The sequence below is a fragment of the Pezoporus wallicus genome, unplaced genomic scaffold (assembly GCF_028554395.1).
Source record: "Pezoporus wallicus isolate ANWC-B61680 ecotype Strahan unplaced genomic scaffold, APGP_CSIRO_Pwel_v1 contig_3017, whole genome shotgun sequence".
Lineage (NCBI taxonomy): Eukaryota > Metazoa > Chordata > Aves > Psittaciformes > Psittacidae > Pezoporus > Pezoporus wallicus.
The window spans coordinates 3,327,772-3,346,451 of NW_026638957.1; the positions used below are offsets into that span (position 1 = coordinate 3,327,772).

The following is an 18,680-nucleotide window of genomic DNA, read 5'->3' on the forward strand; positions in this document are numbered from 1 at the left end:
TATTTGGCACATCCACATGAAGCTTCTGGATGATGTTTACTGCTCCTCAGGCTGTAACAGTAATTATGGTGGTAAGGCACTGGAACAGGTTCCCCAAAGACGTGGTAAATGCTCCATCTCTAACAGTGTTCAAGGCCAGGCTGGACAAAGCCTTGGGTGACACGGTCTAGGGTGAGGCATCCCTGTCCATGGCAGGGGGTTGGAACTAGGTGATCTTAAGGTCCTTTCCAACACTAACTTTTCTGTGATTCTACGACTCTGTGCATCAAATGGCTGAGTGAAGCCTTTAGAAATTGGAATTTCCTTTAAAATCTGAAGCCTGTGACAATGCTGTCCACATTCTAATGAACCCTAATTACGTATGTATACGTCAGCTTTTCACTAATTTTATTTCCATGTTAAAAACATCATTTGTATTAAATCTTGTTCTGATTTAAGCAGGAACTCTTAAGTTCTACTTTTAGGTGTCAGTGATTTAATTCTCACCACACAAGGAAATGCTTTTACCTCTAAGTACAGATGGGAAACCTGTGGTGAAGAACTCTGATATGGCCGCCAGCAGGGAGGATTTGGTGGATAAGAGGCAGAGGAAGGCCACATGGGCATATGGCTGTTCTGGAGTCCTATCTACCCAAGCAGAGCTAAAGGGTTTTGAATTGAGGTGTGGGGAATCGTTGGTTCTCATACTGCTTGCAACAGAGGAAACCATTGGCCCTTACTCTCTGCTCTTCAGTGCCACCTTGTAAACGCAGCTTGAGGACCTGGATAGAGAAGAGCTAGGATGATTAAAATTCATTATAAATAATGAATTAAATAAATAGGCACAGTGGCTATCTCATTGAATCTCAATGAACTGTCTATGTGTAAATCAAGCAAGCACTAGGAGAAAAGAAGCCTTTGCATTTTCATTGAGCTCCAGTGTTTCATTTTATCTCATAATAACTTTCCCTATTTTTTTTCCTTTTTATTGAGCCTAAGATCAAAGCAATAACTTTGTTAAATAGCAATCAATTCTAATCAATTTAATAAGCAGCAAAGGAATTGCTTTGACTAAAAGAAAAGCTGTTAGCCAACTCTCTGTGACTGTCTGCCTGCGCTTGCTGGCATTGCTCTATGCTGTGTTTCTCAGCTTCCCTTGCCCCTGCCCCTGTTCAGTCTCTGGTCAGTACAGGGCCTACCTCACAGCGCTGCAGGTATCTGCATGCTCTTCCCACTCTGGGAGTGCAAGCAGCTTTAGTCTATTCAGCTCACACAAGAAAGGCCTGAATAATTACACCTTGGAGACTTTCCTGGAGCTGAGGGTAAACAGCAGGCAAGAGGAATTTTATTCATTTCTAATCTGAGCAGAACTTACACTGCTCTTGGTAACCAGTGAGGAACATTTCAGTTTATTTATTTATTTATTTATTTATACTTACCACTGCCAAGTCCAAAACCAGGCGGTAAGTTGGTGCATGTGCTCAGGTCATTTACTTCCTGGGGCTTTCACATACCAGGGCCACATTTCTGGAATTCTTCCTATTCTTTAGAACATAAAGCTCCAGTTATCTCCAAGTTTCTGGTTAAACTATGTTCCAGGCACCAAACTTTATGTTTTTGCAGACCAGTTAGGACAAGATATTGCTCCTCCACAGGAGGCTGCTGGTAGCAAGGTAGAACACAGTTCAACAGTTTAATTAACTGTTCAAATTGTGCAGCTGATCTGCAATACCGGGCAAGAAGGCAATGGCTGGCACTTGCATTAGCATTAGCTTCAAGATGGGAAATAGCCTTTGCTGACTGGTTCTGGCTCTTCTTTCCCAATGCCTATTTTTGATACGCACAAACCTGCAAAGAGGAGCAGGGTAGAAAAAGAAGGAAGAGCAAAATAAATGCACAACAAAGGCAGAAGCATCAGAAAACCAACACCTGCTCTAGCTACAATTCAAATGAGCCAGTCATGCAGGACATCCTAGCAGCACTGCAAAGAGGTGCACTCTTTGCCATAGCCAATGCAAATATTGCACCAGTGTATACATTTTGGTTACACAGGTTAAAAAAACACATAAAAATGAGCATTTTTATCATGGCCTCAGAATTCCCTACAGAAAAGCATCCTCAAGACTTCTTCAGGTCTCAAATCGGATTGACCTCAGCTATGAGTTAAAAGACCGGAAGAAAACTTTTATTTTAGCTTCTTTTAAATTAGAACACTATTTATCGGGCCTCAGGTACCTTTGGTTAAAAGGCTCTATTTTAATAGTTTTTAAGTGACAAAATCCCCCCCAAACCTGGTAGAAAATGTCCTTATTATGTATTCTCACATGGTCTTGCTGGAACACTTGAGAATGATTATAATGATCTATGGAGCTTGTACTCAAAGGCAATAAATGATTTTGGTTCTTGAGCAGTAAGCAGCCAAAACTGTAATGCCAGAGAAGTATTTTAAATGCTGTCAGTGGGAGTTTTAAATCCACTCAGGCCTTTGTTAGTGTTTGCATATTTTGTAAGACATTCAGATATTACTGAAGGGATGAGCAGCAAGATAAAACCACAAAGTGGAGTGGCAGTAGTAGCTACCACTGTAACAGCTGTAGTTAGGTCAAGGACAGACTAAGTCCATTTGTCAGAAGTAAACTGTTAAGAGTTTACACTCACCTAGACTTATCTGATCTAATAATCTCTCTGTGGTGAGCTGCCAATAGGGTTAGCTCTCAGAAAGTGAATGTTAATACAGTCTGCGGATTGCTTTGGCAGTGAGGTAGAAGTCCCATCTGCTTCTGTTACTAACAGGAATTTCTGAAAAGCTTATCATGACCTGTGTATGTTTCCATCACACAGATCTTAGACCCACACAAGAAGCAAGGGCCTTGTAAAATGAGATTTTTGTTCATTACATAGAGTTCCTCTTTCAAAAAAGTATATAAATAACCCACAGAATTCAATCCCATTGAAGGTATAGGTTGTATAGATCCTATTCCTACCTCTTGGTCATAATACTATGGACTTCAAAACACTTCTTAGTTAAGAACTATTCTTTACTCCCCAGGTGAACTGGGGGTAACCAAGTTTTAAGAGTTGCCTAATTACATATGAAACTGTGAGGTTGGAACCCTTCCATCTCTTGGGTGACAAAACTGCCTAAAATACATAGTGACCCAAGATAGAGTCTCTTAAGTAAATGAAAGGCAGCTTAGAAATTTTCTCACTGGATATTTGCCATTGAGACTAGAATAACTCACAGGGGTCTTGTGGAGAACAGAGCAATGGCACAGAAGATTTGACAACATAACTGAACGCAAGAAAATTAAATGTCTTTAGTAAAGGGCCTGATCCAGCTATACTTAGTGAAGGAAGGGGTTTTACCAACGCTTTTGAAAGAAAATTGAATTGAGCCTGGGTAAGATTTGACAAGTTGCTGATGGAATGTGATCAGGACCAGTCAGCATGGCTTCACCAAGAGAAGTCATGCTTGAGCAACCTGATAACCCTCTATGATTAAATGACTGTCTTGGTAGATGATTGTTGAGGCAGTGATATTGTCTACTTTGACTTCAGTTGGCACTTTCTCCCAGAAGATCCACACAGAAAAGCTGATGAAGTATGGGCTGAGTAAGTAAACAGTGAAGTGGACTGAAAATCAGCTAAATGGCTAGGCCCAGAGTGTGGTCATCTGTGGAACATAGTGAGTAATGAACAGCAAGATGGGAAGGTAGGATGTCACTGCTCTGTTGTCAGTGCTGCCATTTGCTCCCCCTGTGACAATTCTGTTACTGAAATTTTCACTCTCATTCATCACCCTAATGCCAAAGACTCAGAAATGATGGACTAAGTTCCCAGTGTGGTCTGTACTCTGCAATTTACTAATTACTGGTAAACCACCAGTAATTAGTTGTTTACCCAAGGGGTCACTATTGGGTCCAATCCCATTTAACTCTTCATTAATGATCTGGCGGATGGGGCAGAATATACCCTCAGCAAAACTGGAAGAGTGGCTGATATTGCTGTCATTCAGAGGGACCCTGACAGGCTGGAGAAATAGGCTCATAGGAACCTCAAGTTCAATAAGGGTAAGTGCGAAGTTCCAAGGCACTAGCTGGGGGACACCTAGCTGAAGAGCAGCTTGGAAAAAAGCATCTGGGGGGCCTGGTTGACACCAAGCTGAACAGGAGCCAGCAAAGAAGAGTGAATGGTATCCTGTGCTGCATTAGGCAAAGCATTGCCATCAGGTCATGGGAGGTGACCCTTCCCCTCTACTCAGTACTCATAAGGCCACACCTGGAGTGCTGTGTCCAGATCTGGGCTCCCCAGTAGAAGAGAGATATGGAAACACTGGAGAGTCCAGCAATGGGCGTTAAGTTGATTAATGGATTGGAGCATATCTCCTACAAAGAAAGACTGAGAGAGCTGGGACTGTTCAGTCTGGAGAAGAAAAGGCTTAGGAGGAGCAGGTCTTATCAGTGTATGTAGATACCTACAGAGAATGGAGCCAGGCTCTTTTCAGTGGTGTCTAGTGACAGGACCAGAGGCAATGGGCACAAACCAAAACATAGGAGGTTCTCTCTGAACATCAGAAAACACTTTTTTGATGTGATGGTGACCGGAGAGGTTGTGGAATCTCCATCTTTGGACATATTCAAACCCCATCTAGACACGTTCCTGGGCAACTGGCTCTAGGTGGCCCTGCCTGGTCAGTGGGTTGGACCACATGACTTCCAGAAGTCTTTTCAACCTCAGTTGTTCTGTGATTGTGTGATCTTTCCTGTAACAGACTGTGAAGGCAGAGGATGAACTTATCATATGATTCAAATTTAATATTTAACATTTTTGCTTTAGGTAACTTAATATATCAGGACAATTTCTTGGTGTAGATCTTTTCCCAGACCAAACACTTTGAACTGGAGAGTATTAAAGAAAAAAATTATCTGAGACCTTTTTGACTGAAGGATTCCCACAGGAAGAAGAACACTTAAAAATATATATGTCAGATTAATATGAGCTTTTCTGGGGGCCAGATGACTTGTTACCTAATCATGCTCATCCTTTGCCACCCACGACTTCTTCTGGGCACACACCTAGGCTTGGGCAGCGTAAGAACAGCACTGGGGATCTTGCATCCTTCTTCTTCAGAAGTAAAAGGTGTGAAGCAATTCAGGAAAAGGTGAATCTCAGACAGCTGATAACTGGGCAGGCCCAGGTACACCAGGATACCGTGAGACAGTCTGACATTGGGCAGAGCTGTACACAGGCACTAAGTAGTTATTAACGCTATTAAAGTTCTCATGACATGGCACTTAATTCTCTTCAAGGTACACTCTGCATAATCATATTTTTCATTGCAAAGCTGTGTAGAGGTTTAGTACAAAAGTAAGCAATCACTACTGTGTTTTCTGATGTTTGCTAATGATCAGCTGTGACATGCTATTTTCTATGAAAGCAGCATCTACCTGCATCATTTCTACTATAGACTGATACTGAATAACCTGGAAAATATATTATTAACCTGTTCATTTGACTTTAATTTGTCTAAATGCTTCAGTCTAGGCTGTGAATTCTTTTACTTAGAGAACATTCATTCTTTCTGAAATAGAGCACCCTACTTGCTTCCTTTTTAAATACATCCACAAAAAAAACAATTGCAAACACTAAAAGCCAAACCAGAACACATTGTGGGAATCATCAGATGAATCCTATTATTTTAAATTTACTTTCAGGTAATTTTCCTAACAATATCAGGGATATATTTCTTGTATTTGATAATGCACATCTTGCTGATAAGCCAGGTACTAATTAACATACCCTGCATTTAAGATTCCCTAGTGTTCAATCAAAGAACAAAGGTCCTGGGAATGATTAACAATCAAAGCTAAAGATAACAGTTGACTTCAGATCAATCTGATCTTTACCAGAATGCATTTGGCTACAAAGACATGAAGTAACCCCTGTAATCCCTTAAGTTGAGGTTACTCCAATCATAAAGAGGCCATAAAAATAGCACTCGAAATTTAAGAGGTTTACGGTGGTCAGTGCCCTAGACTAGTTGTTCTTAAGAAACATCAAAGGAAAGCATTCATTACACAGAAAGCTTGTTTCGGTTTGGGCAGCCATTGAACACATATAACAGAGCTTTCAAGCTGGGGAAAAATGCACTTCTTTTTCCTGTCCTCTACACAGCTGGTTAACTCTCAGTCCTGTCTTTTGTTCTGCCCCCCCATCTTCAATAAATACAAGAGATCTTCTCTTATGTAACATTTAGGTGACTTACTTTCCTTGCAGTGTGTTGTTGCACTCCACTGTAAGTATGCTCAACTTTTTGCTTTTTCACCTTAATGTTCCACTTTAACTATGCTGAATCCTAAAACATAATTCTATTCTGGGAGCATCCTAGCTTTTGGCATCCTTATACATCAAGTCCTCAGCAACCTGAAAGTAGAGTGATGGTTAGTGTCCAAGGCTGTAAATCAGCTTAGCTTGGTTGCTGATAGATATGACAGAAACACGTGTCTGCAACTAGTAATTTTCTCTTGCTGGGACATTTTTAGAGGCAAAAAGGGAAGATTTTAACACGTCCAATTGAAAATCTCTCTCATACATGTTGTCTACATCATCTTAACATACTGTTCTGAGGCTGTTAGTGTAGAAAGAGCAGGAACAGCAATCTAAACCTTACTGAAATCGACCAAATTGGATTGTGGCAGCTAAGTTCAAGTGAAACCTTCTTGTATATTAAGAGCTTACAACTATTTGGCTGGCAGAAAGACTCTTAAAAGTCAAAGGTGATGACTTCTACTATTGCACTGGCTGCATGCGTGTAGGTGAAGAATCACAGAGGTACTGAAATGAATAGTGAGAGATGAACAGCAAGATGGGAAGCAGGATCCCACTGCTCTGTTTTCAGTGCTGCCACTTGCTCCCCCTGTGACAAATGATGGAATCGGTTCTCAGTGTGGTTGGTACTCTGCAAACACAGAACAAAAAGGCAATTTCTGCCTCCAACACCAAGTTTCCATCTAAGAATAAGATACAATCCAGTAGGATGCAGACATCTAAATGTTCATCTTTCCTGGCACACCAAGTTCTGCTGGGAGTGTTTTAGCAAGAACAGGCACCTAGTGAGGCCTTTTTTCATGCCGCGAGGAGGCGCTGTCCTAAGAGCATGAGCTCGGCCAGCCTCAGTAGGCAGCAGATGCTTTGTGGGAGTTAACCACAGTGAAGTCCTTGCAATTTTCTGTCACCACCAGCACCTGTTATCCCTTTCTTCTCCAGCTGACTGCTGGAATGAGCCAGTGGAAAAAGAGAGAGATCAGAGACAAGGTCAGCCCAAAGCAGAGCTGCTTCCTTGCAAGTTTGCCCACATAAAGCGTCTGTGTTGAGTAGGACCAAGGTGGGAGAGGACTTAGTGGGCAGAAGTGTTTGTGGAGAAGTGCTACTGAAGTGCTACAGAAGGAGGTCAGCATTTTAATGGACAGAAGGCCAGAAGGAAAGTTTGGGGACTTTTGGTTTTAGTCCAAGTCCTGTTCATGGTGTGAGTTTGAGTGAACATCCTACCCCCCTCTGCCCTCCCTGTCATTCAGTTACCTGTATAAGGTAAGGGTAGTGTTAACTGGATGGTATGGGGTTTAACTGATACACATGCAGTACTTACAAACCACTGCATGATCCTGTTCTCAAGGTGCAAAATATTATTTACCCCAATCTTGCAAATATGTTCTTCGCATTTTTCACAAGATTTTTGGGAACTAGAGATTCTTCCACTTCCAGACACCTCTTGTTTCACTGCAGCTAGACAAGAAGACTAAAACTAGCTTCATAATTTTCAGGAAACTTTGCTAGTCTACAGGAACAGTCTGAAGACCATGAGGTTGTGGGGGATGAAGATTTCTTCAGTTTCCTTTCTGAAAGACAACTTAATTTAGCCAAAATTCTCATATGCATTAAGCCAACAGACTTTCAGTGGTTTCCCAGGTTACAGTTCATTAGTGTCTGCATCACAGAGAACCAGGAAGCACACTAAAATAAGGACACCGCAGATTTCATTGTTGCATAGTGCTAACAGAGAACTCGCCTCTCATGCAGATGATTAGACAGGCTGTGGTACTTCAAGTATTTTTAACTTGTGATCTGATGAGAGGTTTAGAAATAGGGGAGCTGGCATAAAGCATCACACGTAAATCCACAGTTCAGAGCATAAGGTGGTGATCTTCCAAGTTTATGGCATCTAACAGCAACTGTAACATAAATGATACCCGTGGGTGGGGAGGATTAGTTTGCTGAACACTGTGCTGGACTTCTCTTTCTAGAACATGGCATGCTGGCAGGTTTTCTGACTACAGGAGGGATGCCTTGAGGCACTGGGAGCTAAGACACCTACCCAAGTGCGTGGTCACAGAAAATAAACACTCTTAGCACTCCCCCACCCCACTCCAAGGAAATATCTCTTTCAGCTACATGACACACAATGTGCCATTTAATGGTCATGGGGAGACTGGGGAGATTTTTTGCATTTTTGTGCATTCAGAGGAAACGTTCTTGTGGGTATATCACAGCGTCCGCAAGGAGCTTCAGCAGCTTCAGTGGTTACCTTGCAGACGCAATGATCCAGGCACATAGAGCATCTTTTAAGGACCAGCGTCATAAATTATGAGTCTAGGAGCTGCAACAGCTCACCTGCTAGTATCTGTGCTGTCATACAAACTAGTGCTGATTCCTTGGTTCCTGTACTTCCCTCCCTGGGTGTATCTCACCAGATGTCTTGTACTAACTCCTAGGGGCATGCAGCTCTCATGGTCAGTGTTTAATACTGCCCAACACCATGGGCTCCAGCACAGTATTACCACAGAGCAATAACAGTAACAGAAAGAGGCAGGAGTGGGCAGTGCACTTTTGGTACTTGATACTGTTTCAAAAGAACTGCATAACAATATGCACTATACAGTCAGAGTCTGGCTTTAGAGACATTAATAACTGTACTTCATAGCAATTTAAAGCTACTGAAGGAAAAGATGAAAACAGGCCTCCTCAATACCTTTTCCAACTGTTCTGTGAAGGAGAAGAAGGATCCTGGTAGAAACCGTCCAGGAGTATATTCCTTCCCCAGCTACTTTTCTGGATTTGTTGATGGATTGCACAGCTCACTGGAAAGGTTATTGGTACATTCAGACATCATTTCCTTAAGCCCATTATTACCAGAATCTGTGGGCTACTTAATGCTTGCATGAGAAGCTAATGAAGGACAAAGATTCTTTACCTCTGATGGTTTCAGTGAAACAACTGTCTGAAACGTAAGAAAAAGCTATTGTCAGTAGCAAATTACCATTACAGAGAGCCACATGAATATATAACTCCCACAAAAGGTGACATGCTCTTTATTTTGTGGCTCGTGTTCTAACAGTGGCCTTATGGTCCATGTGCAGTATCTCCCTGATGGAGATACTCCCATCAGGGAGATGGATATCAGGAGTATCCTCATGGATACTCCCATCAGACTTTTTGGTGGGCATCTGTACAGTCCAGTGTCTCATCATTCTGCAGTTCTGGTGGAGTCCTGTTAACCCGCCTCCTGAGGCTTATTCTTCTTTCTAAAAACTCCTGTTCTCAGTCCTATTTAACTGTGTCATGACTCATATGATCCCTGAGCCAAGCACCCAGATCTAATGCCAGCATTTTAAGCAATGCTAATGTCCTGGATTCAGCTGTAGCAGTCATTTTTCTCCTTCTTAGTATCTGGTGCAGCCTGGGAACAGCGCTGATAACACTGATGTTTTTAGTTGCTGCTCAGTAATTTTTAGTCTGACCAAGGACTTTGTGAGTCTCATGCTCTGCCAGGGAGGAGGGGAAACCAGGGGGAAGCAGAGACAGGACACCTGACCCAAACTAGCCAAAGAGGTATTCCATACCACAGCACGTCATGCCCAGGATGTAAACTGGGGGTAGTTACCCGGAAGGGGTAGATCACTGCTTGGATCAGGCTGGGTATAGGTTGGCGGGTGGTGAGCGGTTTTATTCTCTTCCCTTATTTCCCTTATCATTATTATTATTGGTGGTAGCAGTAGTGATCTGTGTTATACCTTAGTTACTGGACTGTTCTTATCTCAACCCATGGGAGTTACATTCTTTCGATTCTCCTCCCCATCCCTCCGGGAGTAGGGGGGAGGAAGGAGGGGAGGAGTCAGCGAACGGCTGCATGGTTTCTGAGTGACAGGCTGGGCTTAAACCATGACAGTTAATGTCATTGTGTGTCACTGAGCAAACAAGTGTCATGTACTCTTCACCTGTGCAAGGTACTTCTCTTGTTAACTTGAACATTCATTTGGGTGGTAGCTTTATCTGTCTAACGGATAAGAGCCAAAGACCTTGGACATTGACTTGGAGGTACTTTAACTCCTGTATGGTAAATCAGATTGGATGGGAGTGTGAATTAGAGCACAGATCCTGACTGAATTCAGGAAAATTAATAGTAGCAAGATAAAGAAGTATAGGGCTGGTTAACAGCATTGACATCATTTTCAGATGGGGTCATGTTGGCTACTCAGCTTAGAAGAAATGGGACATACAAGCTAGATGTCACCAAAAGCTACTACACTTTCAGTTTCTTTTGTCCTCTCTTGCACATTGAAGAAAATATCATATAAAACAGTCTTGCTTTTCATTCCAAGAAAAAGAAAATAATTGTAATTTCTGCTGAGTTCTACTTGGCTGGTTGATGAAATGACTTTCCATATGGGTCAGAATTATGTGGCTGGGTGGGGGGGTTGGAAGTAGATGATCTTAAGGTCCTTTCCAACCCTAACTATTCTATGATTCTATGATTACTCATCCCATCAGGCTGTGATTCTTCTATAATTGCCATTAAAGTCATAGAATTGTAGAATAGTTAGCGACGGAAAGGACCTTAAGATCATCAAGTTCCAAGCCCCCTGCCATGGGCAGGGACACCTTACACTAAACCATGTCACCCAAGGCTCTGTCCAACCTGGCCTTGAACACTGCCAGCAATGAAGCATTCACAACCTCCCTGGGCAACCCATTCCAGTGCCTCACCACCCTAACAGGAAAGAACTTCCTCCTTATATCCAATCTAAACTTCCCCTGTTTAAGTTTTAACCTGTTACCCCTTGTCCTGTCACTACAGTCCCTAATGAAGAGTCCCTCCCCAGCATCCTTATAGGCCCCTTCAGATACTGGAAGGCTGCTATGAGGTCTCCACGCAGCCTTCTCTTCTCCTGGCTGAGCAGCCCCAACTTTCTCAGCCTGTCTTCATACGGGAGGTGCTCCAGTCCCCTGATCATCCTCGTGGCCCTCCTCTGGACTTGTTCCAACAGTTCCATGTTCTTTTTGTGTTGAGGACACCAGAACTGCACACAATACTCCAGGTGAGGTCCCACAAGAGCAGAGTAGAGAGGCAGGATCACCTCCTTCGACCTGCTGTTCACGTTCCTTTTGATGCAGCCCAGGATACGATTGGCTTTCTGGGCTGCGAGCGCACACTCAAGCCAGCTCATGTTAATTTTCTCATTGTCCAACACCCCAAATCCTTCTCCACAGGGCTGCTCTTAATCTCTTCTCTGCCCAACCTGTAGCTGTGCCTGGGATTGCTCCAACCCAGGTGTAGGACCTTGGTCTCGAACCAGTTCCTCTCCTACAGTGGGCCCAAGGTCTTCATTCTCACAGTCCCTGCATCTGCCTTCCAAGACTTGGGTGGTGCAGTCAGAGCCTTTGCCAGTGAAGACCGAGGCAAAGAAGTCATTGAGAACCTCAGTCTTCTCCAAATCCTGTGTAGCCAGTTCTCCTGATAGCTTCTGGAGGGGGGCTACATTCTCCCTAGTCTGTTTTTTATTTGCTATGTACCTGTAGAATCCCTCCCTGTTATCTTTCAATCCCTAGCCAAGTTTAATTCTAACTGGGCCTTAGCTTTCCTTACCTGGTCCCTAGCTTCCTGGACAACATCCCTGTATTCTTCCCAGGCCTCCTGTCCTTGCTTCTATTTTTTATAAGCCTCATTTTTCATTTGAATTTTCCTCAGGAGCTCCTGATCCATCCAAGGAGGTCTCCTGGCCCTCCTGCTGCACTTCCTTCTAGTTGGGATGCAACACTCCTGAGCTTGTAGCAGGTGATCCTTGAATATCAACCAACAGTCTTGGGCCCCCCCTGCCCTCTAGGGCTATATCCCATGGAACTTTACTAAGCAGGTTCCTGAAGAGGCCAAAGTCTGCTCTCCTGAAGTCCAGGGCAGTGAGCTTGCTGCATGCTCTTCTCACTGTCCTGAGGATCTCAAATTCGAGCATCTCATGATCACTGCATCCAAGGCTGCCCTGGAGCGTCACATTTCCAACGAGCCCTTCCCTGTTGGTGAGCACAAGGTCAAGCATGGCACCTCTCCTTGCCAGCTCCTCTATTACTTGCAGAAGGAAGTTGTCTTCTACACAATCGAGGAACCTCCTGGATTGCTTGTGCCGGGCCATACCATCCTTCCAAAGGATGCCAGGGTGGTTGAAGTCCCCCATGAGAACAAGGGCCTGTGATCGTGAGGCTTTTCCTATCTGTCTGCAGAGTGCTTCATCCACAGAATCCTCTTGATCAGGCGGTCTGTAGCAGATCCCCACAGTGATGTCCCCCATCGCTGTTCTCCCTTTAAGCCTGACCCACAAACTCTCTGGTAATTGATCACCTGTCCTCAGATGGAGTTCCGTACTCTCCAGCCTATTCCTAACATAAAGGGCAACTCCCCCTCCCAGCCTGCCCCTAAACTCTAAGTTTTATTATTAGATTTAAGTTAGCCTAAAGATACGTAAAGCTGCTAGGGAAAAGCGTGCTCCTTGTTCATTTGGTTACTTGGGAAATTCTTGTACATTGTTTATCCGTGCTGGTACTTGAAATGACTAGAAAGGCAAATTAGTGCATGGTTTTACTCAAGTTCTCTGTGTGTTGCACAAGCATAAACCGCAAAAATACCTTGCATAGCAGCAAGGGAAAATGCCTTGAAAGTGGCCAATCAGATTTTCACATAAAAGTAAGCCTGTGACAGTGAAAACTGTCTCATCCCACAAATACTGTCTGGTACTTGAGCCTATAAGTGACCCTATGAGCATCCTCTTCATTGCGTTTTGGGAGGGCAGTTCATGTATAGACCCACATTCTGGATCAGACCTTTGCAGCATCACTTCTCTTGGTCATTCTTCATTGATCTTGCTAAGATGGGAGCCCATTCCTTTTTCGCAGAGAAGTTTTTTTTATGTAATTGCTTCACAGTGATTACAGTTAGAAAGTGGTTTTACTGAAGGGGAAGGAAAGGGCTGCAATGTTTCTGTTAGCATCTTCAGTCAATGTGCCCATGGAATCCCACCTGTATGGAGGATTCTCACATATTTCCACACAGGGACTGCATCTAAGCCTGGTGGAAGTTTTATTAAAAGCTATTTTGAAAATATCTTTAACATAGTAGAGAGCAAAACTGGCTTGATCTCTATGCAGCTTTGAGAAGGAAGGGAAGCAATGGGAAGATTTTTTTCTGTCCTGTAATGGATCTGATTCAGCTTGAGGGGCAAGATACTGGTGAATCCTTTGCTGCAAACTTTCTTGATTTCATGATGGTCCCTGTGCATCTGTATCACTGTGGAGCAGTCCCTTCAGGTATAAATACCACAGTTAAATATTTAGTCATCTTGGTACACACAGGATGAGTGACTCGTCAAAGGTCATGCAGGAAGTATAGAGCTGAGCAGGGCACTGACCTACGGTTGTCAATAGGACAGTGACATATTCCATATAGGAGAAGCTGTTGAATGACTATATCTCAGAGTTCAGGAATTCTCCTTTCAGGAAGTGTGACATGAATTGATAAAATAATTGGAGAAAGGATGAGCTTGTTGCATGGCATGGGATGTCTGTCTTTCTTAATATTGAATAGCATAAAGGAAAAGCAGGAAAAAAAACCCCAAACCAAATAAACCTGCTTACAGCAACACTGTACATTTTCCAACCTTTCCAACCCTTAAGGGAGGATCAGTTTAGATCCTTTAGATCCTTTAGCACTAGAATGTAGACAGAATGTAAATGAGAGGAAGCTCAGTCACACCATCAGCTGCAATTGGCAAAAACTGCTACATACGTTAGTTGGAGCACTGAACTAAGACAAACTGTAAAATGACTTTAAAAACCATTTAATCTTTCAAAGAATGGCATAAATAAAAGGTTTCTTTGTGAGAAAAGATCTGGAGAAACAAAAGACCAGCATATCACAAAACAGTCAGCTCCTGGATTATCACTTCAAAAAAGGTGAATGTGTTAGAAATGATAGGGACAAGAGAAATGTGCTTGACTAAGGCTGTTCAGGGAGTTCACATTAACTTTACTAAGAGACATAGGCATCTAAACATGGATGCATTCATCTGCAAATACAGAACATACACAGTGAAGAGACTGAGGTAATTAGTTTGCTCATGGAAAAACAAGAAAAATACACCAATATTTGTTCAAATGCAAAAAGCAGAGAAAACAATCTGAATATAAAAGAAAACATGATTCTATGGTGGACAGTGGCAAATGCTAGTGGAAAATGTCTTGCATATTGGGTCATATGCAATAACTGTTGCAGGGTTTACAAATAAATAAAACGAACAATAAAAAAGCACTGTAATAAGAAAAAGCAGCAAGTCCAAATGTGAGGTTTGATATGTATATGGTGATGGAAGGTAAATAATTTGCAAATGTCTGACTAGTCTTGACAGCAAAGGGCAGGCAGTGATACATAAACAAAAGTAGCGCAACATCAAAAGAGAGTAAACAAGTTCTTTAAGAACAAGAGGAGAAATGGTCACCCAGAAAAAATGAGTCATGTAAGGAAGAGAACAGAGTGAGACAGATATTGGACCACAGAGAACATGGGTAGCTTTCACACCAAAGTCAAGTAAAAGCTATCTATTAGGAATGCTCAGAAAAATTTTCTCAACTCAGCAAGGAGCTGTAGACATCAAGTTCAGCGTTGCTAACAGAGCAAAAGTACCCTTGACGTGATAGAGGGTATCCTGCAATAAAATACAATATCCTGTATTTCCATGTTAGAACTTAGACTCACAAATCTAAGGACAGGCAGCAGTTCAAAGCACTTTAGTGTTGCCATGAGGAACTCAAAATGGTGAATGCTACTGGATCTGCAATGTTGCTCTATATTACAAGAAAGGGAATGACAGGGGGACAGACTGACAACTGCTTTCTTATCTAAAGCAGCCTTCTAGTATGAAAAGACAGTAACAGAAAGTAATCTATGCAAATGTCCTGGGTTCAGCAGTAGCAGTCATTTTTTCTCCTTCTGAGTAGCTGGTGCAGTGCTGTGATTTTGACTTTCAGCCTGGGAACAGCGCCGATAACACCGATGTTTTTAGTTGCTGCTCAGTAATTTAGTTGCTGCTCCTCTGACCAAGGACTTTGTGAGTCTCATGCTCTGCCAGGGAGGAGAGGAAGCCAGGAGGAAGCAGAGACAGGACACCTGACCCAAACTAGCCACAGAGGTATTCCATACCACAGCATGTCATGCCCAGGATGTAAACTGGGGCAGTTACCCAGAAGGGGTAGATCACTGCTCGGGCGAGGCTGGGTATCAGTTGGCAGGTGGTGAGCTGTTGTTTTCTCTTCCCTTGTTATTTCCCTTGTTATTATTATTGGTGGTAGCAGTAGTGATTTGTGTTATACCTTAGCTATTGGACTGTTTTTATCTCAACCCATGGGAGTTACATTCTTTCGATTCTCCTCCCCATCTCTCTGGGAGCAGGGGGAGGAAGAAGGGGGAGTGAGCGAACAGCTGCGTGGTTTCTGAGTGACAGGCTGGGCTTAAACCAGGACAGCAAACAGTACAGCCTCCACTTTCTTGTGAAATATCAGTGAGTCAGTGAGATTAATACAATATCTGTACAAACCCAACTGACTCTTCATACCCAGATTATTCTTTCAAGTATCCCTCTGAATCATTCAAACATTGACATTTGGGAAATGAGCTATCAGTTTTCTAGGTACATTGGTACAATAGTACCTGGAAAATAAGAAAAGTGCTTTACTGGAGCAAGATGAGCAAAGACAGCAGACACCTAATGAAATAGGGTATGGATATCTGGCAAAATATTACGGTCTTTTTAACTGCAAAAGGTTAAGCAGCAAAAATACACCCCATTTCCAGAGCAATGATGTTGACTCAAGAATCAGCAAAGCTAAACAGGCAGATAAAATTGCTCAGATCTTTAAAAAGTGCCACAAAAAGCAAAGAAAATTGGCAATAAGCTGCAATAAGGAGCATTTTGAATAGTTCTTGGTAAAAGAAACCTGGCACAGTAGCTGATGCTGTAGCTGGGACTGCAGTACCAGCACTAGTTCAGCTTGCAATGCCTGGAGAGAGACACCAATTAATAAACTTAAGCACTCTGCGAACTGTGAGGTCATGTAAGGATCTAACTGTTTTGGGCTAAAGGACAGACTTAGATTTCATGGGGGACATTAATATGTATAGTCACTACAGACACAAGGCAAAAACATGATGATGCATGTTTTGAAATTTGTACATTGGCTCTTAGAAAAGACACAAGGCCAAACAGCCTTGGAGGGAGCACTCAAATCAGAACTGAAGAGGGAGGATGAGGCGCAAGGGATTTCCTGCAGCTACTGGAGATGCACTCTTGCAACAAGTAACTTCTTTGGAAAACTGTATGGTAATAAAGCATGAACGAGCTACTGCTCTAAACAGAGAGGAAAATATTCTCTGTTGCTAAGGGAAGTCAGAGCTTAGTTAACTCATCACTTTTTCATATCAGATACACATATATATGGATACAGAATGTGCCTCCTGATACACATTCATGGAATGATTTCTACATGAATTTATTAACCCCTTTCATATATAACTTGTTCCATAGACATGATCTTCATGTTTAGTTTTGCCATTTACATTCTAGTAACTACCATTCCTGACTACAGTGCATGGAGATGTTCCATTGCTACCTCTGGGCACTGGCTGCTCTTAGCAACCCAGCATATGGTTTGGTGCCAGCTGATCTGGGTATTTGCCTAGGTTTTTATACATGTGACATTTAGCCCCTGGGCTGGTATTCTTACTGATCTGCCTTCTTTAACTCAATCTTCAGAGAGACAGACAAGAATTCTTCTGCATTTTGCATTTTGCAAATATGCCAGTTTTAGGTAACAATTTAGCTCTTTCTGGGATAATGAAGTATCGTCTGGTGTAGTGAAAAGTCCAAAGCACCAGTACGGCAATAACTCTCCTAATATTTTTGTCTACTAGTTTTGGATTTTCACTCCCAGGCAAAATGTACACACACCACAAATATAACTACGATATGATGGCACCACTTGTCTTCTGCCTTCTTGGTACCGAGGAGTTCGAGGCTTAAAATAGTGATGTGCTTGCCACATGGATACTATTAGATAGACAGATGGTACACTGTTCTCACTTTGTAATCATACAACTCATATTTCCATGAACCTACGTAGACAAACACGTATCACCTACTGCCTGGTAGTCAGCATGTGAATACAAAAGGTTAACTTGCGTGGTGTGCCATGGTAATTAGAGGATTGTTACATGTTTTTCTGCACTACTGAGCACTTTGGTGCATGCTGATGATTTTCTAGGGGTCTTAAAATATACCTTTCTCTTTCTGTTCTTTTAATAATTCCTGCTGGAATGGAGAAATGTAACAGGAATTGATGTGCATGCAAAATGGATTTTCTTATAGAATCATAGAACCATAGAATAGTTAGGATTGGAAAGGATCTTAAGATCATCAAGTTCCAACCACCCTGCCATGGGCAGGGACACCTCACACTAAACCATATCACAGAATCACAGAATCCTAAGGGTTGGAAGGGACCTCAAAAGATCATCTAGTCCAAACCTCCTGCAAGAGCAGGGTAACCTAGAGTACATCACACAGGAACTTATCCAGGCAGGCCTTGAATATCTCCAACGTAGGAGACTCCACAACCCCCCTGGGCAACCTGTTCCAGTGCTCTGTCACTCTCACAGTAACGAAATTTTTCCTGATGTTCACATGGAACCTCCTGTGCTCCAGTTTACACCCATTGCCCCTTGTCCTATCACTGGACATCACGGAAAAAAACCTAGCTCCATCATCCTGACACTCACCCTTTACATATTTGTAAACATTGATGAGGTCACCCCTCAGTCTCCTCTTCTCCAAGCTAAAGAGTCCCAGCTCCCTCAGCCTCTCCTCATAGGAGAGATGTTCCATTCCCTTAATCATCTTTGTAGCTCTGTGCTGGACTCTTTCAAGCAATTCCCTGTCCTTCTTGAACTGAGGGGCCCAGAACTGGACACAATATTCCAGATGCGGCCTCACCAAGGCAGAGTAGAGGGGGAGGAGAACCTCTCTTGACCTACTAACCACACCCTTTCTAATGCACCCTAGGATGCCATTGGCCTTCTTGGCCACAAGGGCACATTGCTGGCTCATGGTCACCCTCCTATCCACCAGGACCCCCAGGTCCCTTTCCCCTTCACTACTGTCCAGGAGGTCAGCCCCCAACCTGTACTGGTACATGGGGTTGTTCTTCCCCAGATGCAAGACTCTACACTTGCCCTTGTTGAATTTCATCAAGTTCCTCTCTGCCCAACTCTCCAGCCTGTCCAGGTCTCGCTGAATGGCAACACAGCCCTCTGGTGTGTCAGCCACTCCTCC

General features: G+C 42.9%; 1 long non-coding RNA gene across 3 annotated transcripts in view; it reads right to left on the reverse strand.

The window, feature by feature from the left end:
- LOC130601396 (uncharacterized) overlaps window positions 1–18,680 on the reverse strand; it is a 43,621-nt gene that overhangs the window by 10,802 nt on the left and 14,139 nt on the right. Inside the window, exons 3-4 of one of the 3 annotated variants that reach the window (XR_008972660.1) lie at window positions 6,245–6,402; window positions 1,419–1,523 (exon numbers count right to left, since the gene is read on the reverse strand). The exons of 1 other annotated variant lie outside the window; for it this stretch is intronic. This is a non-coding gene — a long non-coding RNA (uncharacterized LOC130601396). The remainder of the gene's footprint in view (window positions 1–1,418; window positions 1,524–6,244; window positions 6,403–18,680) is intronic. One more of the 3 variants, XR_008972659.1, reaches the window with a different exon arrangement.